The sequence below is a fragment of the Lontra canadensis genome, unplaced genomic scaffold (genome assembly GCF_010015895.1).
Source record: "Lontra canadensis isolate GAN:19392208 unplaced genomic scaffold, GSC_riverotter_1.0 scaffold45, whole genome shotgun sequence".
NCBI classification, from domain to species: Eukaryota; Metazoa; Chordata; class Mammalia; order Carnivora; family Mustelidae; genus Lontra; species Lontra canadensis.
Genome location: NW_022631039.1, coordinates 444,731 through 472,483, shown reverse-complemented (window position 1 = coordinate 472,483; position 27,753 = coordinate 444,731). Strand labels below are relative to the sequence as shown.

General features: G+C 41.3%; 1 pseudogene; it reads left to right on the top strand.

Moving 5' to 3' along the window:
- Positions 1 to 1,975: 1,975 nt before the first annotated feature.
- Positions 1,976 to 27,753, top strand: LOC116876252 (annotated as a pseudogene).

Sequence of the window (27,753 nt, the reverse complement as noted above, 5' to 3'; positions counted from 1 at the left end):
GGTGTGCAATTGAGGGCAAAGGCTGGGATGGCTTGGCCCTGCTCCAAACTCCTTCCACAGAGGCCTGAGGCGACAGAAAAAAACACATGTATTTTTCCCAGTTAGGTGAATAAAGACCAGGTTCATCAAGTAAGAGTGAAAGTTACTTTATGAAGTAAAGAAAAGCATTCAAACTGGAGGAGAGCATCGACTGTCTCCACGTGTGTGAGACTTTACAACTGGCCAACTGTCAGGGAACAGGTGGGACAAAGGAGAAACCTGGAAATGTATTTCATGTCTGTGCTAGTGGAGATGGAAGTAATTCAACTGCTTTTCTTTTCTTTTCTTCCTTTCTTTTTTTAAGTTTCAGAGGTAGTGTTTAGTGATTCATCAGTTGCAACATCTGCTTTTCTATCTGCTTTCTCTCAGCCCAAATTAAACTTACCTTTTATTTATTTATTTTTTAAATTTCAGAGTAAGCATCCTGCATTTTCCCAAGATGCTTTACTCTCTTTTTTAAAAGATTTATTTGTCTGTTTAGAGAGAGAGAGCACAGGGGAAGGGCAGAGGAAAAGGGAAAGAGAAAATCTCAAGCAGACTCTGCACTGAGTGTGGAGCCTGACTCGGGCCTTGGTCCCAGGACCCTCAAGATCATGACCTAAGCTAAAACCAAGACTTGGATGCTTATCCAGCTGAGTTATCCAGGTGTCCCTGAAACTTAGCTTTTAATTCCAAATGCAAAATAAACAACATAGAAATGCAAGACAGCACATTAAAAAGACCCAAGAGTCAAAGGAGGAAAGGTGTATCCAGAGGTGTTCCATGAAGTTGGATGCTAAGAGATAAAGAAAGGAAAAAATGGAGTGTGAAGAAAGCAACATTTTGAAAGCTGAGCAGGTATCAGGTATTTCTTTTTTTTTTTTTTAATCAGAAATAGTGTTTATTGGACTCCCTCCATTAAAATATTGTCTATGGAAGTAAGATTAACATCTTGTCTCTTTGGTTCACAGAACACCAAAAAAGGAGGGGAAAGGAAGAAAGGAGATGAAGGAGAAAAAAAAGGACTTGGGTGAGAACTGGAGAAATCCCCAAGAAAGTTGGGGGAAAGGTCCATGCTTTTGCTTCTCTGCTCTCCCTTCCAATTCTATAATTAGCACAAGAAAGGATTCCAAGGCCCACTTTGGCTTATCTCTTATATCCCTAAATCCATGCCTGTTCCTCAAGTATTTGGTTAGGAAGGAGAGCTGTGAGCTAGTAAAATCTGCTCCCCCACCACCTCTGGAATTTCCCCCACAGAAATAGGACACAATAAAGTCAGACGATGCGAGCATTCACTCTGGGGAGGCCTCTGTTCTGGTGACCCAGAATGAAACTTAACCAAATAAGCTGGGGAGCAACTTAAGCGAAGTGGAAAGAGAAAACGTTTTCCACTTCTAGATATAGTGAAATACATTAGCAATAGCTTCAGGGTCTAAGAAAACCCAATGAGTTACAAGTGATGAGTTTCATGATGGCCTGATGAGATCACAGTTGAAGTACATTAGTGACGATTAAAGTTAATGAAAAAGGTGCCTACATAGTTTGTTTTCTTTAAAGTGTGTCTTTTTTTAGCCCCACTTTGTTGAGGTATGAATGACATATAAAAAGCTGTGCATATTTAATGCGTACCACCAAATGAGTTTAGGAGTCAAATCATGTCCTTTTGGGATCATGTGGTAATTAGAATGCTTACACATTTTAAACACACAGAAATGCTACGCGGATCACTTACAAGGCAGTGCATGGTAATACTAAGTGTCTAAATGTAGCTATTTTGTAAAGAGCTCTCTTTGATTAGAAGGAGTTTAAAAGACACTAAGTAGGAGTGCTCTAGCCCAGAAATGATAGCGAGATTGATACAGTGGCCATGGGCTGAAGGAGAGGGGAGGTAGACGGGAGAGGTGATCTTGAGGTACATCAAATAGGACTTGGAGAGCAAGCAGACCTAGTGGGGAGCATGAAAGGAGAGCCAAAGAAGGCCCAGGTCCCCAGGTTAGATGGCCAGTGTGACACGCGGCATCAGTCACTGAGCTTGCAGGTGACAGAGGAGGAATTCATGCCACTATGCAGCCAGTCCACCGTGCACCTAGCCAGTTAGGTGGACTGACACCCTGGTTAGGTGCTCTAACCACGCACCTGCAGAGGGCTGTGTGGTCTCCAGATGGGTGACAGACTCCTTCCAGATTATGGACAACTCACTCACCCTGGCTGCCTATCTTCACAGTTACAAAATGACGCTTGTTTTAATATTCTAATAATATCATTGTGTTTAGCAGTTAGTGTCGATATTCAGAAGCCCTCAGATGATGCACACATTTAATGAATTTTACGAGTAGAACAGTTAAATAAAATGAACTCTGTGAAACCAAGAATTAATGCTTTTTGGATATCCCATTTGGTAATTCCTTACCGTACATACCAGGCCACATAACAAGCATGCTGGGAGAGCAGTCCTTGGTGGGGTGGGGGGGATGGCACGGAGGATAGGAGACTAAGGAGGTGATAAGGAACAGAGGGATGCAGCCAGAGTGACACCCTCCTCTGCATTGTCTCCAGTCTTTGTACCCTTCCTTTCTATAATCCAGTAATTTAAAAATGGTTTCCCAAGTGTATAATATTTGCTTCATTCAGTGACAGAATAGACACTCAATGTTCAAATTTACTGAGAGGGAAAACAATTAAAGTGCCATTTGGAAACTTCTAAAAACCACATAACCAAGAAACTGAGAAAAAGTTCAATTGAAATTTATTAGAGAAAGTAAAAAACAATTTTAAGGAACTCAGTGTTCATACAAATCAGTCTGATTGGTTTCTTGTCCTTCTCTCTTTCCAATTTCTTTCTCCCTCTCAAAGTGTGGGTTTCATTGACAAACTTGGGAAAAGAGGTGTTGGGGGAACATTCATTATTTAGAAACCCAAAGCTGCCCAAGGGGAGTTCTGAGTCATAATCAATATACTTCACCTGGGAGCCTGTAACAATGATTTATCTTTGTGTGAACTCTTGAACAACATACACTCCTGAGCTAAAAGACATTCCACTCAGTTTGCAATTGGATGCAGCAGATGTGTGATGAGGGACAGGCCATTGTTTCCAGCATCAAAGGAATGAATGAAGATAGTCTTGTTTGAAAGACTCCACATCCAAACTACTAGAACTCATACAGCAATTCAGTAATGTGGCAGGATACAAAATCAATGTACAGAAATCAGTTGCTTTCTTTCTTTTTTTAAAATTTTTAACAAATTTTATTTATTTGACAGACAGAGACCACAAGTAGGCAGAGAGGCAGGCAGAGAGAGAGGAGGAAGCAGGCTCTCCTCTGAGCAGAGAGCCTGATGCAGGGTTCAATCCCAGGACCCTAAGATCATAACCTGAGCGGAAGGCAGAGGCTTTAACCCACTGAGCCACACAGGCACCCCCAGTTGCTTTCTTATACACTAACAATGAAAATATATAAAGGCAAATTAGAGAATTGATCCCATTTACTATAACACCAAGAACCATAAGATACCTTGGAATAACCCTAACCAAAGAGGTAAAGGATCTGTACTCGAGGAACCACAGAACACTCATGAAAGAAACTGAAGACACAAAAAGATGGAAGACCATTCCATGCTCTTGGATCGGAAGAATAAACATTGTTAAAATGTCTATACTGCCCAGAGCAATCTACACTTTCAATGCCATCCCAATCAAAATTCCACTGACATTTTTCAAAGTGCTGGAACAAACAGTCCTAAAATTTGTATGCAACCAGAAAAGAATTGCTAAGGAAATGCTGAAAAAGAAAAACAGACCTGAGGGACTCATGTTGCCTGATTTCAAGCTTTACTACAAAGCTGTGATCACCAAGACAGCATGGTACTGACACAAAAACAGACACATAGATCAGTAGAACAGAGTAGAGCCCAGATATGGACCTGCAATTCTATCATCAAATAATCTTTGACAAAGCAGGAAAAAATATCTTGTGGAAAAAAGACAATCTCGTCAATAAACGGTGCTGGGAAAACTGGACAGCTATATGTGGAAGAATGAAATTTGACCATTCTCTTACACTATACACAAAGATAAACTCGAAATGGATAAAAGACCTCCATGTGAGGCAGGAATCTATCAAAATCCTAGAGGAGAACATAGGCAGTAATCTCTTCAACATCAGCCACAGCAACATCTTTCAAGACATGTCTCCAAAGGCAAAGGAAACAAAAGCAAAAATGAACTCTTGGGACTTCATCAAGATCAAAAGCTTCTGCACAGCAAAGGAAACAGTCCACAAAACAAAGAGGCAACCCACAGAATGGGAGAAGATATTCGCAAATGACACTACAGAGAAAAGGCTGATATCCAAAATCTATAAAGAACTCCTCAAACTCCACAACCAAAAAACAGATAATCATGTTTAAAAATGGGCAAAAGACATGAAGAGACACTTTTCCAAAGAAGACATACAAATGGTTAATAGACACATGAAAAAATGTTCATCATCATAGCCATCAGGGAGATTCAAATCAAAACCACATTGAGATACCACCTTACACCAGTTAGAATGGCCAAAATTAGCAAGACAGGAAACAACATGTGTTGGAGAGGATGTGGAGAAAGGGGGACCCTCTTACACTGTTGGTGGGAATGCAAGTTGGTGCAGCCACTTTGGAAAACAGTGTGGAGATTCCTGAAGAAATTAAAAATAGAGCTTCCCTATGACCCTGCAATTGTGCTACGGGGTATTTACCCCAAAGATTCAGATGCAGTGAAAAGAAGGGCCATCTGTACCCCAAAGTTCATAGGAGCAATGTCCGCAGTCACCAGACTGTAGAAAAAACCAAGATGCCCTTCAACGGACGAATGGATAAGGAAGATGTGGTCCATATACACTATGGAGTATTATGCCTCCATCAGAAAGGATGAATACCCAACTTTTGTATCAACATGGACGGGACTGGAGGAGATTACGCTGAGTGAAATAAGTCAAACAGAGAGAGTCAATTATCATATGGTTTCACTGACTTCTGGAGTATAAGGAATAACACGGAGGATATTGGGAGAAGGAAAGGAAAAATGAAATTGGAGGAAATTGGAGGGGGAGACAGAGCATGAGAGACTGTGGACTCTGAGAAACAAACTGGGGGTTTTGGAAGGGAGGAGAGTGAGGGGATGGGTAAGCCTGGTGGTGGGTATTAAGGAAGGCACGTATTGCATGGAGCACTGGCTGTCGTGCATAAATGATGAATCTTGGAACACAGAGAAAATGAAATAAAATTTTTAAAAAAGACTAAATAAAAATGATCCAAACGGAAAAACTATATATATTCATTTGAGAAGCCAATGATTTCCCAAGAAGCCTCCAGAGCCTGACCCCACTGGGCCTTCACAGGCACTGAATGTGAAGATGAGGGGATTCAGGATGGGTCATATTTTCTTAGAGGCCCTGCTCAAAACTTGGCCTGGAATGATCAGGGGTCCAGAAACTCTTCCTGACAGGCCCCCATTATCCCTCAGTCCTCATATCCTGCCAATCTCTCCTGCTCTGGCCACATTAGTCTTCCTGCTATTCCTCAAACACGCCAGGCAGGCTCCTTTCTCAGGAACCCTGCACTTGCGGCTCTCCGTGCTGGAAGACTCAGATCTTCACCTGACTCCGTTTCTTGCTTCATTCAAGTCTTTGCTCAGTGCACCTCTTGAGAGATCTTTCCTAATCCTTCCGTTTATACAGGGCCCCTCACTCTCTATCCCCTTGCCCTGCTTTATTTTTCTTCATAGACTTATCGTATCCCAACCCCACGTCATATCTTTAGTGCTTATTGTTTATTTATCCCACCTTCTGGGAGAAGGAATCTTGTACTTGATAAAGAAAGAAAGAAATTGATTAACAACCAGGAAAAGGTTATTCCCTTTTAATTAGTTTAAATTCAATAATAGGAAATGACACCAGATGAAATGTTTCAATGGTAGGTAAGATTCTCGTATACAGGTGGCAGATCCCAAAATCTCCTTCCCCCGGTACTCATTCATTCTAAAGACATTTATTGTATGCTTACTGTATGCCAACCACTATGCTAGGTTCTGAGAAGGAATAAGATGAAACTCCTGTCATATGGTGCTTATGTTCTAATCTGGGGAGGAGAACATGCAGTTTAGAAAATAAATAACAAACTATTTTTTAATGTGATTTAATGAGATTAGTTCCCTCTGTTCTGAAGGAAATAAGAGCGTGATTGATGGGAAAGAGGATAAGTTCCTTCTTTAGACAGGATGAGAAAGACTCCATAGAGCTCATGCTTGAGCTGAGGCATGAGAGAGGAGAAAGATCTAGCCATGGCATGAGATGTTCATTTCATGCAAGGAAGAGCATGTGCAAAGGTCCTGTGTAGAGAAAGCACTTGGTATTTACAGGAGCAGAAAAGAAACCCATGTGGCCAGAGCACAAAGAGCGAGAGGGAAGGGTTAGGAGATGGCAGGCAGAACCAGATCTAGGATTTGATATTTTATTTTATATTTATTTTATTTTATTTTATTCATTTTAAACTCAAATCTAAACCACTAAATGCTGTCAAGTGGAGGACTGACATAATATCATTTATATTTGAAAATCACTCTGTGTATCAGTTATCTATTGCTTTATAACAAACAACTTTAAGCTTAGTAGTGTAAAATAACAGCAATACTCATTATTATTTTCACAATTCTGGGGGATGACTGGACTCAACTAGGTGGTTCTTGCTCAAGGTCTCTTATGTAGTTGCCTGTAAATATTGACTGTGGCTGGAGTCATCTTAAGGTTTCCTGGCTCAAGTATCTGGTGGGCTGTTGGCTGGGACCTTAGCTGGGGCTGCCTGATAGAACATGTCTATACAACCTGTCCATGTGGTCTGGGCTCTCTTAAGGAGTGGCAAGTGAGTTGCAGGACAAACAGTCCCAGGAGAGGCAGGTGGAAGCTATATCATCTTTTATGACCTGGGCTTGGAAGTTGTGGGCATGTGACTAAGTCCACATTCAAGGGAAAAAGAACTAGGTTTCACCTCTTGATGACAGAGTGTCAAAGAATTTGCAGACATGCTTAAAACCAGCACATCCTGGTTCCTGAGTGGAAAAATAAATTGTATGGGAGCAATGGTGGAAGAAAGGAGGCCAGCTAAGTGTCAGGGCAGTGTCTGGGGAAAAATGACAATGGGGTGGAGATGAAAGACATGCAGAATGCTAGGTCACATTTGGAAAGGTAGAAATATCAGGATTGGGTAATGGGCTGGATGTGGGGCATGAGAAGGATGGCCTTTGGTTTGAACAACAGGATGAGTATTGGTGGAGCCATTTACTATGATGGAGAACACCGAGGGAGGAACAAGCGAATGGGAGGCAGGAGATGAAAACCAAGAGTTCTCTATAAGACATTTGGCTTTAAGATGCATTCTCAATATACGAGAGGAAATAGCAAGGAATCTATTTAAATTTAATTTGAGTTCAAGAGGTAGGTGTACTCTTAAGGTATAAATATGCCAGTTGTTAACATATAAACAGCATCCAAAGTCAAAGGTTAGAAGAAATCATCTAGCCAAAGGATGTAGACAGACAAGAAGACTAATCTTAGGACATATGTTGGAAATAAATATTTAGGACAATGTTGGAAAGAAAACACAGTCCAAAATTAGAAGAAAACGTCCCTACAAGTGCTTTGCACTACAGGTGAATTGGAAAATAAGAGCACAAGAACAAGAAAACAGCAACACAGAATGAGATGAAAGGAAGATTATAGAACCAAGGAAAAAAAGAGAGGACAAAATACCTCCATTAAAAATCTAATCAATTAGTAACAAGGAAGAGAATCAAAATGGTCAAAAATAAAAATCAGGGCGGGCACCTGGGTGGCTCAGTGGGTTAAGCCTCTGCCTTCCGCTCAGGTCATGATCTCATGGTCCTGGATTGAGCCCCGCATTGGGCTCTCTGCTCAGCAGGGAGCCTGATTCCTCCTCTCTCTCTGCCTGCCTCTCCGCCTACTTGTGATTTCTCTTTCTGTCAAATAGATAATTAAAATCTTCAATAAAAATAAAAATAAAAATCAGGGGTACCTGGGTGGCTCAGTCATTAAACGTCTGCCTTTGGCTCAGGTCATGATTCCAGGGCTCAGGATAGAGCCCCACATCGGGCTCCAGCTCTGTAAGGAGCCTGCTTCTCCCTCTTCCACTCCCTCTGCTGTTTTCCCTCTCTCGCTGTCCCTCTCTGTCAAATAAATAAATAAAATCCTTAAAAATAATAAAAATAAAAATTGATCTTGAGATAATCATAGTGAATTCAGAGGATAAAAGAAATAGATTAAAGCACCCCCTAAAAATTATTGATTATGGAAATTAGAAAGAGACAATCCAGGGTGCCTGAGTGGCTCAGTCAGTTAAGCATCTGCCTTTGGCTCAGGTCATGGTCCCAAGATCCTGGAATCTGAGTCCCTCAACAGGCTCAGGCTCCCTACTCAGTGGGGAGCCTGCTTTCCCCTCTCCCTCTGCCTGCTTCTCACCCTGCTTGTGCTCACTCTCTCTCTGTTTCACATAAACAAGCAAACAAACAAACAAATAAATAAAATCAATCTTGAGAGAAAGAAAGAAAGAATCCAGGTTGTTAACTGGTGGCCCTGAGGTAGAGAACATGAAAAAATGAAACAGGAAAAGTTTGCAGAGATATAAAGGAATGTAATCAGCAGTCAAAGGGCACACCATATACCTGGAAAAATTAATATAGAATGACTGGCCTGGAGCCAGTCCTGGCTAAGCTATTGAACTTCAAGGATAAAGAAAGCATTCCACAGGCTTTTGGGCAGAAAAGCATGACCTTCACATGAGAAAAATCTTCAGCCAGCCCCAGAACTATGCATAGCTACAGCCAGTGCCAGGTGATACTAAAGTTATAGCTCGAAGGAAGACTAGAATCATAGCTCAAAGGAAGGGAATCTAGAATATTCCACTCATAAAGATGTCATCCAAGTATAAAATCATTAAGCAGAAGCTCTCAAACATGCACCAACTCAGGAAATAAAGCACATATGAGCTAAAATGGAAAGTGCACATTAAAAAGAATCATCATACTTTCTTTATCTTTTTTATATAATGAATCTTGAAGAAACAAATCTCATTTGTGCATAAGCATTTATCTGAAATTCAGAAAATCCCCCTTCGTTAGTTTCATTTGCTTCTGTTAAGCAAAATTAAAGTTAACATATATATTTAAAATACATGTAAAATATGTGGGGGCACCTGGGTGGCTCAGTGGGTTAAAGCCTCTGCCTTGGGCTCAGGTCATGATCTCAGGGTCCTGGGATTGAGCCCCGCATCGGGCTCTCTGCTCAGCGGGGAGCCGGCTTCCTCCTCTCTCTCGCCTGTCTCTCTGCCTACTTGTGATCTCTGTCTGTCAAATAAATAAATAAAATCTTAAAAAAAAACATGTAAAATATGTAAAGTTTTTTTTTTTAAGATTTTATTTATTTATTTATTTATTTGAGAGAGAGAGAGCAGGGAGTAGGGATCAGAGGGATCAGCTTAGAGCCTGATGCTGGGCTTAATCTCATGACCCTGAGATCATGACCTGAGCTGAAAGCAAGGCTTGAGGCTCAAATGACTGAACCACCCAGACTCAGTTTCTGTAAAGTTATTTTTAATCCATTTGTCTATCTCCCTGTTAAGTTATGTATTTGTACAGAAAATGTATGAAATGATTATCACATAATGCTAAAACAGGTGTTTTTTTAATGGTGGTAGGAAATTTCATGACTTGTTACTTTCTTCTTTGTACTTTTGTATATGGCTTGAATATTATATAGTTACAAATTATTTTTACAAAAATAGTAGTCATTCTAAAATTTTTTAAATTAAGGAGTCATTAAGAAAGTTAGACAATAATATTTGCTCAGCTCCTATTACATACTAGATATTTTACACATATTGGTTAATATAATCCACATATAACTCATCAAGTAGGAATTATAAATTCATTACCCAGAAGAGGGAACTGAGGTCTATGAGTATTTGTTAATTTTCTAGAGTCACTCTGCTAGTAAAGACAGAGTCAGAACCTTGCCTGATGCCAAAGCCAATGTCCTTCCTACTTGGCCTGCCTTCTGCAGGTTTTATCAAGCTCAACTCCTTATCCCCACCCCCTCTTGTGTGCACATGAGTGTTCACACACACGCATATTTCTGCAGTATTCCATCTGCCCAGACCAGGAACTTGTCATGAGAAGTCAACTGCAATACCCATTTCCTGACCAATGCTGTTACTCAATATCTCTGTGATTTGGGAAATAGCTGCTGCTGAATTCACCCTGACAAGGGTCATTCTTAAGTCTTAAGAGAGGGAGTAATGACACAGCCTTCTGATCTATGTGGAAGTGTATGATATGCTGATATATCCAGCCCTTTGAGATGCTCTGTTGGCAGGTGGTTGAAGTGCAAAGTACTGTTGACTCATGGTCCTCTCTGTCCATTTTCATTACTGATGATATTTTCTTCTTCTTTAGTGTTTTTTCTAAGAATGGTTTCAAAAGTCCAAGGAAGTTTATCAATTTCTTGGCATTCAAATATCTCTTTCACATTGAACATTTGTGTGATGATATATACATATAATATACTCACATATTCATTCATATATATGCAAATCAAAAAGTGAATTCTTCATGCAAATGACAATAAAGGTGTAACCCATGCTTCCCAGACCATGTTAATGCTAGCCTGGAGATGAAAAATGAGGCCACAGCCATGGTCCTAGGAGAATGTCATTGGTTTTGTCCTGCCCACTTGTTTTCTGGGAACTCCATCTGCTATAAAATCCTGATCTGCTCAGGGCATGTGTCACATGTGTTCTTGGCTAATCCATTGGATCTTCCTCCAATGTGGCACAAACTTAATTATATCTTGTGGCATCGTTGGGGCCCCCTATAGCAATGACTGCCAGGGTTATGGCCCACCTGAGGCCGCACTACTGCCACAATATTCACACAAAGCTAACCACCTGTCCCTCTAAATCTAGTTACCAGAAGATAGCCAGAGTGGGGCATATGAGACGTGAAGCAGACCATGTAATTCTCTGGTTCCAAACCCTAGAGAGGCATTCCACTACACGTCCTAAATGGTTCTTATGGCAGGGTCTGGTCCTGTCTGCCTCTCTAACAAGTCTAACAGGACTGTGGGCGGGAGGATGATGGGTGCTGAGAGGAACAGCCTGAGAAGGCCTCTTAGAATTAGTTTTCCCTTGATTTTGGCCCATTACTCTTGAACCACACATGTGTGCTGTGGTTTTCTTCCTTTCTGATGAGTCTTCTTTTAATAGACCCTGACAGCTCTGTACCAGTCTTTGGGATTTGCCAAGGGGTGGGTGTCAGGAAACTTCAATACCCTCATCGTCTTCAATATCCCTTCACTAAAGTCATGCTGGATAAATCACTATAATTTAAGTCAGAACTTAGGACAAGTCAGGTAGCCACAACTCCCTCCAGATCCAACCACCTCCACCCAATTTCTGCCTCTAAATCTTCTGAGGTGGAGACTCTGAAGCTGCCAGAGATGAAAACCACTATGGAAAAAATATGAAAAAAGGACTATGGGACCATAAACAGAAGTCTCCAACTTCAACTGAAAAGTAAATAAGATGGCATAAGTCTTTAGCCTAGTCAAAGAAGAGTCATCATGAGGGCTTTGTATGTTAAGCTAAGCAGTTCTTTTGTCTAATTAATTAGTTGTATTTGAAGTAGGCAAACACTCCCTGAGAGATTCCAAAAATAACTATTGGGCATAAAAAGAAAATACAAGAAACTCTATTTATAATAACTTTTATTTTGCCCATTTTCTTTCCTCCTTTTGTATATATTTTATACTCATAATTTTGAGTAGAACATGTATATAACTTAATGTGCGTATTGTGGTTGCATGGCCAAAAACATTTTCCTGATGCGGGTGCGGGAACGAAGTACGGAGACCACGGCTATGAAAAATGGGAAACTATTTGAAGAATTTAAGCCAGGGGATGATGAGATCAGATTTTATTGTAGTAAAATCACCCTGTCCGAATTGTGGAGAGTGAATTAACTGAGGAGAAAATACAGGCAGAAGCTCTAGGTTAAGAGCTATCCAAATCCTCCAAGTGAGGCCTCAGCTGAAGCAGTGGGAATGGGAATTGAGAGGGGGCTGAGGATAGGGACAAAGGGATTAGAGGATGAGAAATATTCAGCAGACAGAATCAACTTGACCTGATGATCAATATATAGGACAGCAAGGGAAACAGAGAAGTTTCATATGACTCTCAGGTTTCTAGCCTCTGTGACCCAGTGGAATCAGCACCCAGGCTATGGAAGTCATGAGGCAGGAGCTGGATACCAGAGAAACTGCCCATATCATAGAAGTCTGCCAACAGGAACAGATCAGAAGCAAGAAGAAAAACTTCTTTCAATGTCTTTTCTTTCACCCTCTACTGACAAAGCTGAACATCATAACAGCTGGCCAAGGAAACCTATTTAAAGGGCCCATCTTTATTTCTACAGAGCAGGCAATGAGGAACGACTTTGAGTTGAGAAACAATAAATTAGTAATAATGTATAATTCACCTTTGGCTTCTCAGGTTCCTTGAAAGATTTGCAGTTTCATCTGGGTCCAAATATATGTTCCTATTCCAAGTTTTAGGGTCCCATTCTTAACCAAGTGATGCCCCAACTTTTATTCCCTAGTTTCACATGGGAATTTTTTGCTTTCATTTGGTGAGACTGTAAATTCTTGTTGTAATTCAGCAACCCACATTCTTAAATTTGTATTCAATTTTCAAAAATAGCCCTAGAGATACAAGAAATAAGGAATTCTTTCAAGGCTGTCATGGCAACTCTTGGGTTCAAAGACCATGACTTAAGCTGAGTGTTAAAGACTTGAGATTGTTGTTTTTCACTCTGGAAGTGCTCAAGTGCATCCATTCCACACCATAGTCTCCCTAGTCATCATTACTGTCATAAAGGTCAAGTGCCACAGTCGCTTAGCCTCCAAGGCATTTGTTTCAGTTGACATTTCACCACAATAAACAACAAGTGATAGCTTGATTAATTGTGATGTCACTTCATGTCATAAATTACCTGTATCCCAATTTCCACTGACAAAGAACAGCACTGCACAAGAGTGAAAGCATGACCAAACTCGTCATCAAATCCCCTTTGTGGGTCTATCACCCGGTACGACTCCTGATACCAGTTCTGTGTCTGTCAGGATCTAATCAGGAGACATAAACCACAGAGAAGTTGAACAGGTAAAGTTTAATATAAAAAAATTATTATAACAGGATCAGAGTAATGAGAGACTGGCTAGCAAAAAGTAAAAAGAACTTTAAAGAATGCAAGAGTAGCCCGATATCGGGAGTAGTTTCTATCCCTGTGTCGATATACAGTGCCCAAGGGAAGGATCCCCTGTCCCCAGGGCTGAGATCCAGACCTTTTGGAGGAGGCACAGTTGTGCATTATTGAAGGCAGAGAAGTCATTGTAGTGGAGTTGCTAGAAATTTGCCCTTTGGAACTTGCTGGAAATCTATCTTTCAGGGTCTTTTTTTTTATTTTTTAAGATTTTATTTATGTATTTGTTGGAGAGAGAGAGCACAAGCAGAAGGAGAAGCAGGGTCCCACTGAGCAAGGAACCTGATGTGGAGCTTGATCTCAGGACCATGGGATCATGACCTGAACAGAAGGCAGACACCTGACTGAGCCACCCATGTGTCCCTATCCTTCAGGGTCCTACGTTAAACTATTAATTAAGAGATATCTTACTGGAGGTGCTCCACTATAAAACCACTCAAGTGGAGTACTGGGGAAATGTGCTGACTATTAGGTGCCTCTAACCACTGTGCACTGCTGGGACCGGGTGCTGGGAAGCTCTCTACCTGTGGACATCAGTACACCAGAACCAGACCCCCCCAAAAAAAAAAAAAAAAAAAAAAAAAAAAAAGTCCCTTGCTCTTGCACTGTTTCTCTAGCATCCTCTACTGACAGCGTTTCATATTGCGTCAGCTGGCAAAAGAAGGATGCACTTCCATGTTCACAGAGCAGGCCTTGAAGGGTGAATTTGGAACTTAGAGGCAATCAGTTGGTAACCGGTACATGATACATCATCTCCACCTGCCAAGGAAAGAAGGAAGAAAAGCAGATTAGAAGGAAGAGAATGGAAGTTGGGTCCTCCAGGTTTGTAGACTCAGTCTGAGGGGGATGGGAGAAAGACCATCATAACCACACAGGTTGGAGCCACCATAGCTTCAAGATTGCCACGCTCCGCTGGACCCTTGATGCTTCCAAGAAGTGGTCTGCATGTCTTGAACCAGCTTTTCTTTCTTTTTTTAAAAAAAGATTTTATTTATTTATTCGACAGAGAGACACAGTGAGAGAGGGAGCACAAGCAGGGGGAGTGGGAGAGGGAAAAGCAGGCTTCCTGCGGAGCAGGAAGCCCAATGTGGGGCTCCATCCTAGGACCCTGGGATCATGATCTGAGCTGAAGTCAGACACTTAATGACTGAGTCAGCCAGGCACTCCTTTAGCCAATTTTTCATTTCCCCTGTTCCTCTGGATGCTTCTCTGTGTTCTTCATGTCCCTAGCCCCAGGAGTCTGCCCCTCACTTGCAGAAAATGACTCCATCTTCTATTTCACAAAAATTTGGAAACCATCAGACAGAAACTTCCTCAACTTTTTGCTCCTAAATCTACCTACTGTCTGTTATTTCATCTTTTTCACTTAGGCTATAAAGCAAGCCTTAATATCCCATCTGGTGGACCCCGTCTCACCTTCTGGAACCTTACATCAAATGTTTTCCCACTTTCCTGTATCTTTAATCCATCCTCTTTTTCAGTTCCTTCCCATTCGCATTTAAACTACTCATGTTTCTTCCATTTCAAAAAGCCCTCCCTAAACTCAGTTTGTTCCTCTGTAGCTATCCCCCCTCTTTCCTCCACTTCACAGCCAGATTTCTTCATTGAGTTGTCTGTGTTCCTGTCTCTGCTCTCTCACTTCCCATTCCTTCTTCAACCCACCCAGTCAGTTCTCGCCAGTGACCTCCATAGGCCCTGATCTGCCAGACCCTTTCTAGAATTTACCTTGCTTGTTCTGTCAGGAATAGTCAATGTACTTGACCATCCTTGCTCTCCCAATACAATTCTTTCTTTTGGTTTCCACTATACTTGTTTGACTCTTTCCCATCTCTAGCCCCTCTTGTTTTTCTCTGTGTTTGGTAATCAACACCTCATTATGTGAAGAAGAGTTTATTTGTTCACTATTTAGATCATGAATGTCTATATTTTTCAATTGGTTTTAACGAGTTATTATCATCATTTACTTTGATAGTCAAATTGTCCCAGATCTGGCAAGTGCGAGCTCCTTCAAATTACCTTCTGTGTCATTTTTTTTAAAAGATTTATTTATTTATTTTATATATCGAGAGAGCAGGAAAGTAAGTGCAAGTTGCGGGGGATAGACAGAGGGAGAGGGAGAGAGAGAATCTCAAACAACTCCTCACTGAGCGAGAAACCTTACATGGGGCTTGATTTCATAACCCTGAGACCATGACCTGAGCCAAAATCAGGAGTCATATGCTTAACCACCTGAGCCATGCCAGCACCCTCCCTTCTGTGTCTTTTGACATGTTCCCATTGTTATTTGAACATTTTCTTCACAACAAAATTTTCCAGCTCCGTCTTATACATTCTCTGCCCAAGCCTTGTCAAATTCATCATTTCTCAAGGAGCTCTGTTTTACTTTTTGTGGGGAGTAGTATTTAGAAGCTGATCTGGGCAATAGGCATGCTCATTGCTGTTAGGTGTCACTGCTCCCAGGCCTTCTTGGGACAGCACAGGATATAACTGTATGTCTACCACTCCCTGACACACACTTTTATATCTATACTTACATCTCTCTCTACATCATAAAGCATGAATTTGCACCAACAGTTCCAATTCCAAACCAACAACACAGGGCTCATTCTAGTTCCCCCTTTCCATTTCTGTACCAATCTTCAAAAGTAAGAAACATGGTTCCCAGTGTCCCTAATATATCCATGTCTCTGTGAGCTTAATCCCTTCCATGGAGCCACCACTGGACACCACTAGGGTGTCCCTGCCACCCCACTCTCATGCTTTCCTTAGACAGGCCACCATGACAACCTCATTTGGTCTTGTCAAGCCTAAATTGAATTAGAAAGCAGCGAAGGGAAGAAGGAAAGGGAAAAGAAAGAAGCAAAGAAGGGAAGGAAAGGAGTCACGGGGTCGGCAGGAAGGGAAAGGAAGCTGGCCTCTCTGATTACCAGAGGCCTACCCTGCCTTTCCAACCCCTCCAGCATTTGTACTCCTTACCCTATGACCTCTTTTCTTTTCTCTCCACCACCTCTCCCTAGATGAAATCACCCCCTCTCATGGTGTTCATCTATTTGATGATCACAACAAAATATGATTCTCTATTCTATACTTCTCTTGTGAGCCTCTAACTTCACATATTTATCTACTAGAACCCACCCTAGGATGGTCACAGGCATCTCAAATTTAACATGTCCAAAAAGCATCTTATTATAACACTTCCCCAAAACATGACCTATTTCTGCACTTTTATCTCAATAAAAAGCATAAACAGAAGCGCCTGTTGCTCACAAGAAGCCTAAGCATTACCTTTAACTCTGTTCACCAACTCTCATGATTCTGCCTCCTCAGATCTCCCAAACCCATTCACCTTCTCCATCTTCCCTGCCTCTCCCCTGTTGGGGTCTCTGAGCCATCTGTTCCTATCAATGCCTCCTCTGCACAGCAGCCTGAGGAATGGTTCTACTCCATGAATCTGATCATGTCACTCCCCCATTTAAATAGTGTTCCCTTGTCTCCTGGATAAAGTCCAAACTCAACAGTCTTACCTTACAAAGCATCATCACTGTCTTCCTCTCTCCATTTTGTCTGTTGTCTAAGTCAACAAGATCTCTTCTCTGCCCCCCAGATGACCCATACTCTCTCTTCAGGGAGACCCTGGAGTGTTTTATGCCCTCTGTTTGGAACACTCTTCTTAAACCACTTACTCGCAACTGGGCTAGCTTCTGCTCATCTGAATCTTGTCAGCTTTGACATCACTTTCTCCTGAGCACCCTCCCTAATTCCCTAAACCTAGGGGAGGTGCTCCTCTCATGAATGAATGGAAATTAGGGAGTGTGTCTTCACAGGAAGGGGGAATTAAGGGTACAGATGAAATTAAGGGTGCTAATCAGCAGGTTGGAGACTAGAATTTCTTATAAGAGCCAAGCTCTCTCACTGGACCAATTTGGTCTCATGCACATCCTTGAACAAATCATTGTGGCCACAAGGATAAAATGAACTCATTGAAAAATGTTCACTGCAGAAGGACTCAAGAAGAACAGAGGTCTTTCAAGGTAGGCCATGTGAGTAACTGGAGAGATAGCTCATCAGGGTCCCAGGGAAGGCTCTCTGAATAGGCCAAGGAAACACAAAGCCTGGAAGGTAGGCTGATGTTTGTGTCTTTTACAGCCATAGTCAGGTTTCTCAGGGGCCTCAGGAGGACCAAGGAAGAGAGGAGTGCTGGCTCATGAGATGAAGTTTGGTTAGGAAAGGGAGTGAGACCAGGAGGAAACTAATGGGCCAGGTCAAGGCACTAAAGATGTCAAGAAGGTTGAAGAGTTTGTGGGATAAAGGAGTCAGGGAGGAAGGGATTTGCAGAAAATAAGATTAGAGTTCAAGGCTGGAGTGAAGAAACAGGTCCATTCAAAGGTGTGACTCTGGGTGTGGCCATGGAATGAGTGGCTCAGAGTTATAGGTGGAAGCTCTTGAGATCATAGTCATCATCATGATGTAATAAGCACCTACTAGGAAGTTTTCGTTGATGCCCAACTTTGAAACAGAAAGGATTTAAGGTGGTTCACAAAGATACACACAACATGTCAACAAGCTAAGGCTGCGGGGGATGGTGCTAGAAAGAGAAAATAATGGTAGGCAAGGAACAAGGAGACTGGAAGTAAAGCTAGGACATGAAATCTATGCCATGAATTCCTATACACTTGATATTCAGGGCCACAGTTTTGACTATAAGCTTTCCATTAGCCACTATGAAGAAGGGAACAAAATAAGCAATTCCCTTTATGCCCTAAAGGTAAAAATAAACCAGTGTGATAAGAAATATAACTAGTGCTGGTACTGACTTCAGAAAATGTTTTCTGTTTAGGTCCCAGAGGACAAAGTCCCCATGACGTCACAGGAGCTTGGGAGTCCCACAGAATTTACTACATCATATCCTGGTTCTAGAACTGAAACAATTTCATTAAGATCTGTAAGCCCCAATTATCTTGTCTCTTAAATCTAATAATCCTCACTCTCCTGGGGTTGCTGTGAAGATAAAATAAGGCATAAGCATATTTTATGTGAACATAAAAGCATATTTTATGTATGTAAAGCATATTTTATGTGAACAATTTTGAGTAGCTATTGTGAATGTCCCCAGATCAACAAACTGTTCTATTCTCAAGTCTGTGTCTTACAGCCAGAAGCTTACAAGTCGTTTACACTGCCTCTTATTGCACTTTTTGGAGAATGGCAGCCTTAATAAAGATGAAAGCACAATGGTCCAAAACCTCTGGGATGCAACAAAAGTGGTTCTAAGAGGGAAGCTTATAGCACTACAGGCTTACCTCAACAAGTAAGAAAAATCTCAAATAAACAACCTAACCTTACATTTAAAGAAGCTAGGAAAAGAACAACAAAGAAAATGTAAAACAAGCTGAAGGAAGGAAATAATAAATATTACAGCAGAAATAAATGATATACAAACTAAAAAAATAATAAAACACATCAAAGGAGCCAGGAGTAGGCTTTTTTGGGGAAAAAAAAGCAATAAAATTGATAAAACTCTGGTCAGACTTGTCAAGGAAAAAGAGAAAGAACTCAAATAAAATCACATTTGAGAGGGGAGAAATAACAACCAACACTACAGAAGTACAAATAATTATGAGAGAATATTGTGAAAAACTATATGCCAACAAATTGGACAACATAGAAGAAATCAAGAAATTCCTGGAGCATATAAACTACCAAAACTGAAACAGGAAGAAACAGAAAATTTGAACAGACCAATAACCAGCAAAGAAATTGAGTTAGTAACCAAAAAACGCCCAACAAACAGAAGTCCAAGGCCAGATGGCTTCACAGGGGAATTATACCAAAATTTTAAAGATCAGTTAATACCTATTCTTCCAAAACTATCCCAAAAAATTGAAAAGGAAGGAAAACTTCCAAATTCATTCTATGAGGTCAGCATTACCCTGATACCAAAACTGGATAAAGACACCATTAAAAAAAAGAATTACAGGCCAATATCTGTGATGAACATAGTTGCAAAAGTTCTTAATAAAATACTGGCAAACTATCCAGCGACACATTAAAAAATCATTCACCATGATCAAGTGGGATTTATTCCTGGGTTGCAAGGATGGTTCAATATTCACAAATAAATCGAAATGATACATCAGATCAATAAAAGAAAGGATAAGAACCATATGATCATTTCAATACATGCAGAAAATGCATTTGACAAAGTACAACATCCATTCATGATAAAAACCGTCAACAAAATAGGTCTAGAGGACAATACCTCAACATAATAAAGGCTTTACATGAAAAACCCACAACAGATATCATACTCACTTGAGGAAAAGTGAGTGCTTTTCCCCTGAGGTCAGGAAGAAGACAAGGATGTCCAAATCTCACCACTTTTATTCAACATAGTACTAGAAGTTCCAGCCACAGCAATCAGACAACAAAAAGAAAGAAAAGACAACCAAATTGGTAAGGAAGAAGTAAATACTTCACTATTTCCACATGACGTGATATTCTATACAGAAAACTCAAAGACTCTACCAAAACACTGCTAGAACTATAAGTGAATTCATTAAGCTGTAGGATACAAAATCAATGTACACAAATTCATTTCTCTTCAGATGAAGCAGCAGAAGAAATTATGAAAACAATCCCAAAATAACAAGATACCTCGGAATAAACCAAACCAAAGAGGTGAAAGACCTGTACTCTGAAAACTATACAACACTGATGAAAGAAACTGAAGTAGACACCAAAAAATGGAAAGATTTCATGCTCATGGATTGGAAGAATAAACATTGCTAAAATGTCCCTACTACCCAAAGCAATTTACACATTTAATGCAACCCCTATCAAAATACCAACAGCTTTTTTTTTTGCAGAAATACAACAAACAATCCTAAAACCTGTATGGAACCACAAAAGACCCTGAATACTCAAAACAAATTTGGAAAAGCAAAGCAAAGCTGAATGCATCACAATTCCGGACTTCAAATTATATCACAAAGCTGTAGTATCAACACGGTATGATACTGGCACAAAAATGGATATACCGATCAATAGAACAAAACAGAAAATCCAGATATAAACCCACAATCAATGGCCACAATATGGCCAATTAATCTTCAACAAAGCAGGAAAGAATATCTAATGGGAAAAAGACAATCTCTTCAACAAATGGTGTTGGGAAAATTGGACAGCCACATGCAAAAGAATGAAACTGGACCACTTTCTTATATGAAAAAAATTTCAAAATGGATTAAATACCTAAACAAGAGACAAGAAACCATTAAAATCCTAGAGGGGAACACAGTCCGCAACCTCTTTGACATTGGTCATAGCAACATTTTTCTAGATATGTCTTCTGAGGCAAGGGAAATAAAAGCAAAACGAACTATTGGGACTTCATCAAAATAAAAAGCTTCTGTGCAGTGAGGGAAACAATCAGAATGGGAAAAGATACTTGCATATGAAATATATGCTATAGGGTCAGTTAGTATCCAAAATATATAAAGAGCTTACACAACTTGACACCCCAAAAATCAATAATCCAATTTAAAAATGGTGAGAAGACATGACCAGACATTTCTCCAAAGAATACATACAGATGGCCGACAGACACACGAAAAGATGCTCAATACCGCTCATCATCAGGGAAATACAAATCAAAACTGCAATGAGGTATCCCCTCACACCTGTCAGAATGGCTAAAATCAACACACAAGAAACAGGTATTGGCAAGGATGTGGCAATGCAGACTGGTGCAGCCACTCTGGAAAACAGTACGGAGGTTCCTCAGAAGGTTAAAAATGGAACTACCTATACCCCTATTGAACTACTAGGTATTTACCCAAAGAATACAAAAATACTGGGGCACCTGGGTGGCTTGGTGGGTTGAAGCCTCTGCCTTCAGCTCAGGTCGTGATCCCAGGGTCCTGTGATTAAGCCCCGCATCGGACTCTGCGCAGTGGGGACCCTGCTTCCCCCTCTCTCTGCCTGCCTCTCTGCCTATTTGTGATCTCTGTCTGCCAAATAAATAAATAAAATCTTTTAAAAAATACAAAAATACTAACTCAAAGGGATAAAATGCACACCGATGTTAATAGCAGCATCACCTACAACAGCCAAATTATGTAGAGCCCAATGTCCATCAACTGATGAATGCATATGAGGCGCCTGGGTGGCTCAGTGGGTTAAAGCCTCTACCTTCAGCTCAGGTCATGATCCCAGGGTCCTGGGATCGAGCCCCGAATCGGGCTCTCTGCTCAGCAGGGACCCTGCTTCCTCCTCTCTCTCTGCCTGCCTCTCTGCCTACTTCTGATCTCTCTCTGTGAAATAAATAAATAAAATCTTTTAAAAAAACCCTGATGAATGTATAAAGAAGGTGTGGTATATGTGTATGCAATGGAGTATTACTCAGCCATACAAAAGAATGAAATCTTGCTATTTGTAATGACATGGATGGAGCTAGAGAGTATCATGTTAAATGAAATAAGTCAGTCATAGATAGACAAATACCATATTATTTCACTCATGTGTGGAATTTAAGAAACAAAACACACAGTAAAGGGAAAAAAATGAGAGAGAGACAAAGCAAGAAACAGTCTCTTAATTACAGAGAACAAACTGGTTACTGGAGGGTAGGTGGATAGGGGGATGGGTTAAAAGGTGGTGGGGGTTAAGCACACTTGTTGTGATAAGTGCCGGGTGGTGCATGGAAGTGTTGAGTTACTATATTGTATACCTACAACTAATATAACACTGTATGGAATTAAAATAAAACTAACTAGAATTAAAACTTAGAAAAATATCAGACTTTATTCGTATTGGCCTTTGGAAAAAATGTCTAGCTATGCTAGACAGACTTCTCTGGGCCAGAGTCTGCACATTTGCTGGGTCCTCTGTATTGGATGGTGAGTCTTCTCCTATCTAACCGAGTTTTCCAGTTGTGGATCTTCCATTGAATGGTGATTAATGGATCCAATCAAAACCCAAAGAAGATTTGTGATGATGGAAATCAGAGAGAGAAATAAAGACCCCAAGAATAACAGAGTAGCTGGCTGGATACTAGATTTCCTTACAAGAAGTCTCCTAGTCTTCAGGTTGCCCATCTCTTCCTTGTAACCTGAAAAAGCCATATGGAATCAGTCCCTCAAAAAGAGAGCATATGGGGCACCTGGGTGGCTTAGTTGTTGGGTGTCTGTCTTTGGTTCAGGTCATGATCCCAGTCCTGGGATCGAGCCCTACATCAGTCTTCCTGCTCAGTGTGGAGTCTGCTTCTCCCTCTCCCACTCACCCTGCTTGTGTTACCTCTCTCTCTGTTAAATAAATAGATAAAATCTTTAAAAATTTTAAAAAAAGAGAGAGAGTACAGCCTTCTCCCATAGCCAAGCCATTCTCCATGTGGGGGAGGGGCACAAGGACATATCAGGAAGCCAGGATCTATACAAACAACTGCTCACATACTGTAAGGGAAGTGTTATTACTCCCTTTCACAGATAAGAACTGAGACTCAGAAAGAATAAACAGAAGTGGTAGAATCCAGATGTATGCAGTTAACACCTTGAGTTATAAGCGCAGTATCTCTTGTTATATCATTCTTCTGCACTGCACCATGAGCTAGTTGAGGTCAAGACCAGTCCGACAAATCTTTGTGTTTCCAGCTCCTGGCACAAAGCCTAGCACACAGTAGGCTCCCATGAGAGGCTGAATCAATTAGTTGATAACTAATAACTCAATATTAATTAACTAATTGACATGGATTAATAACTATATGTCCCAAACAGTTACAATATTATATAATGCCACCCAACCCATAAATCCAAACTCTAATAAACCCTTGGGACTTGTCCCTTGGCTCCGCTGCAGCTTCTAAAGAATGCTGGGATCCCATGGAGCAGTCTACAGATTCTTGGTAGAACAAAATGCATTACCATGAGTGTCAGTCCATGGTGCTGGCACTTTGAACTTCATTTCAGCATGCCTAAATTCCTCAGGTCATGGAATAGTTTAGCATATTTCTTTTTACTTAAAATCATCCCTCCCTCCCAACCATCCCATTCCCATCCCTCCATCCCATCCCTCCCTCCCTCCACTCCCCACACACTCTAGATAGAGTCCATCAAAATTGTTGTATGTAATTTGAATCTTTAGGGATTGCACCCCAGTGAGAAGTAGGATTTTTTTAAGTCCAATGAAGCAAAATGTTTCATAGCCACCAGATGTGTCATGTTTTGTGCCTTGCTGGAAACCAGTGCTCCAAGGAGCCCCCAGCGGTTCCTCAGTGTCCGCTCAGTGCCCCTCTGTGTCAGAGCTGATAGGCTCTGGTCCTTCGCCATGGCCAAGCATTCCCAGAGTGCACCATTTTGTACACTATGAGTCACGAATATTTTAAACTGAGTGTCGTTGCTGTAAAGGCCCAGTAAGTACATTTATAACTTTCCAGTCTTCATGACTTTTGAAGAACCAAAACCACCAAAAAAACTGTTTTGTTTTATTTTGCTTTATGATCAGCTACTCTTTTTTTTAAAAAAGGTGTTATTTATTTATTTAGCCTGAGTGGTAGGGAGGGGCAGAGGGAGAGAGAGAATCTCAAGCAGGCTCTGCATTGAGCACTCAAAGTGTGCCAAGGGGCTCCATTTCAGGACCCTGAGATCATGACCTGAGCTAGAACCAAAAGTCAGAGGCTTAATCCACTGAGCCAGCCATAGGCACCCCTATGATCAGCTACTCTAAAAATGAAAATTGATACCTCTGCATTAATGTATTACTTCATAGTTTATTAGAAAGTATTACACCATAAATTGGTTTATTTGACCCTTGGAACAACCTGGGAAGTATTATTATCTCCATTTTACAAGTGAGAAGTCAGAGGTTGAAAGAGGTTTTATAATTTTCCCAAGGTCACACAGCTGATAACTGGCAAAGCCAGGACTAAAATCCAGGCCTTTGAATAGCCAATAGCATTCTCTTTATATTGGAAAGAACCTTAGTGGTATTTAAGTCTGAGCTCAAATGAGAAACTGGAGCTCGGAGAGGCTGAATGAACTTCACCATCCAACTCCTCCTTCTGGGAGACTTGCTCATAGCAGAGGAAGAACATTCCATCTCCATTCTTCACAGTCCATCTTAAGAATCCACCATGTTTGGGGGCGCCTGGGTGGCTCAGTGGGTTGAGCCTCTGCCTTCGGCTCAGGTCATGATCCCAGGGTCCTGGGATCGAGCCCCACATGGGGCTCTCTGCTCAGCGGGAAGCCTGCTTCCTCCTCTCTCTCTGCCTCTCTGCCTACCTGTGATCTCTGTCTGTCAAATAAATAAATAAAATCTTAAAAAAAAAAAAGAATCCACTGTGTTTGAAATCACACATATACCTAGAGGTACAGGAATGATTTGCATTATTAATCATGTAGTGATTCGGCTGAATAAACTGAAAAATACTGTCACATTCCTCACCACAAACCTCGAAGGGAATCTCCAAATATCTCAGCTGCGCTAAAATACTGTGTGGAGAATGCTTTAAAAACAGGCTGAAACCGTTTTTAGATGGCGCTGTGCTATTTCTGTGGTGCTCAAATAGTATGTACTTTTCTGTAGTTTGGACAGTAAAATTGGTGCTATAGGATTTTGGGACTGCTATGCCTGGTGCCAAAGTAGCTATGTCCTAAGAGAGCAAATCCCCGGACACTTGGGACAGGAAGGACCAAAAGAAACTTCTTTGTTAGAAATACAATGAGTATTATTTTGGGGCGTCTGGGTGGCTCAGTGGTTAAGCCTCTGCCTTCGGCCCTGGTCATGACCTCGGGGTCCTGGGATCAAGTCCCACATCGGGCTCTCTGCTCAGCGGGGAGCCTGCTTCCCTTCCTCGCACTCTCTGCCTGCTTGTGATCTTTCTCTCTGTCAAATAAATAAAAAAAATCTTTATCTAAAAAAAAGAAATACAGTGAGTATTATTTTGATATTTGCTGTGGAAATTCAAGAAACATATTACTTTATTTGTTCTAAATGCTCCCTAAAGCACTTACTCTGAGCCAGTCACTTGAAATGTGTCAAACAAACCCCATTTGCCCCTGTTGCTCCCTGTCTTACACAGCAGTGTAAGGTTATTTGGCAGGGCTTTGGGCCATATGGCTCTCCGGCCACCACTCGGTTCAGCGTCCACCCACCCCCACTGCCAGCTCCCTGGGTGGGCTGGACTTTCTCAGGAGTCTCAAGGCAGTAAAGCACAGGCCTCGGACCCTCACTGAACCCAACCCCAGAGCCATCCCCCAAACTCCAACTCTTGAGTTTGCCATTGCACTTCCTCCATCCTCAATGGTCTCTCTGAGCTGGTTTGTAGTCTCCCAAACAAAAGCGTTATGGGGCAGGGAAGCAGGGTAAGGGCTCCTGGAACTATAAATTTTATCCTCCACTTAGGATTGTCAAATTGAGCAAATATAAATACAGAGTGTGCTGCTAAATTTGTAGGTCAGATAAACAAATAATGGGGGATCTTATACTAAAAAATTATCAGTTGTTTATCTGAAATCCAAATTTAACCGGGCATCTCTTACGTTATCTTCCAATACCACTTGCACTCCTCTTTCCCCAGGTTTGCAGCATAAAAGCCATCAGGAACCTTCTAAGGATGGGGAGTGAAAACTCAGAACACAGAGACTTCCTGGATGGGGAAGCAAAGACTATAAAAATATCTCACCTTTGTTTGAGCCTCCTATGGCAGTGACACTAAAGCACAAATGAATGGCTCAATGATTACCCTGCCAGTGAAGCAAGGCAATGGTTAATGACAAGGTTTTTATAAAATGCTGTCTCTGTGACAAGGCAACTTTAGGATTTGGACAGAGGGTAGATTCTTGGCATTCACAGGTCCAGTCCTGAGACCTTCACAAATCCCCAAATTCATGAGTATTACTTCAGTGTAGTTTAGTTGAAAATTTTAAGTTATCCTTCAGACTCTTAATGATTCTTATAGATACAGGATTTGGAAGTCAGTTATCAAATAGTCTTCTGGGTAAAAAAAAAAAAAAATGAGTAGATGCCTCTTAGCTTTTCCTAAATTTCAGACACCAGATCTAGCACTGACTTTCATTTAAGGCCACTTTTCATTAAGGTGCACCTTGTACCTGAATCTGAGTCTGGCCGAGGCCAGCAAGTCCTGGGCTTGGGGCAGGAGCCACAACGTCTCAGGCTATGCAGACAAATGGAACTCAACCATTAAGCAGAATATGGGAACTCAGTTTATATGAATTACAATGAACACCTAAGGAGGCAATAATAGATGGCTTAGAAAGTGTGGTTTCATCTCCAAGTCTACACAGTGAATTATTGTGCCTGATTTGTTTGGATATGTTGAAGAACACCATGACTTCAAAAGAGTGTTTACACCATGTCTGTGCAGATTGCATTATTACAGCCCTTGGAAGTGGCAATGAAGAATGTCCTGAGGTGCCCAAGTGGAATAGTTGGCTGAGTGTCCGACTCTTGGTTTCTGCTCAGGTCTCGATCTCGGGGTCCTGGGATCGAGCCCCAAGTCAGGCTCCATGCTAAGCTTGGAGTCTGCTTGGGATTCTCTCTCCTTCTCCCTCTGCCCCTCCCACTTGTGCTCTCCCTCTCTTTCTCTCTAAAGTAAATAAATAAGTCTTTAAAGCAAGCAAGCAGAGAATATCCTCCCTGTGGGGAAAAGCTAGTTTCTAAAAGATCACTAAGGCCAGCCCAAACACTGATGCACATATCAGCCAAATTTATCCAAGTCGTGGTGAGTATACTCTCAAGAGAGTTTGATGATCTCATACTTCATCAAGAGAGAACTAGCCAGCATCAGCAAGCATGATAATCAGCAAGCACTAGGTGACAGCACTGAGGAAGGACTGAAGATACAGGCCGTGCACAGAGTACAGCGAGGCAAGAAACAACCGCCTGAAAAATGGGAGTGGAGCCGAAGCCAGTGGTGGCAGTTCTCACTGTTAGCAGGACCTAGTACCAAACGGACCAAGACATCTGATGATTCCTAGTGTGAGCTTGGTAACAGCAATGCAACAGTGGCAGTCAGTCCAGTACTGGATAGTGCTAGTGAACGGACTAAGTATTCAGGTCTCACCCCCACTGATAGAAGAAGATGATAGAGCACAGACAAGATAAAGCCACTGTTGATCCCTTATCCAAGTACCTGGCTGTGAGGTCAGCTTTAGAAGAACGTGAAGCAAAGGAAGACCAAACCGGATGATCCTCCATACAGTGAGTGACAAGCAGGAGTATACCGTTTACGTAGCAACACTGGTGGGCAGTTCAGTGTATTAAATGGCTCTTTTTCTTTGGAAGTGGCCAGTGAGTAATACTGGAAAGTGCACAAACCCATGGAACTTTATTGTGGACCCACAAAGTAGCACAAATGA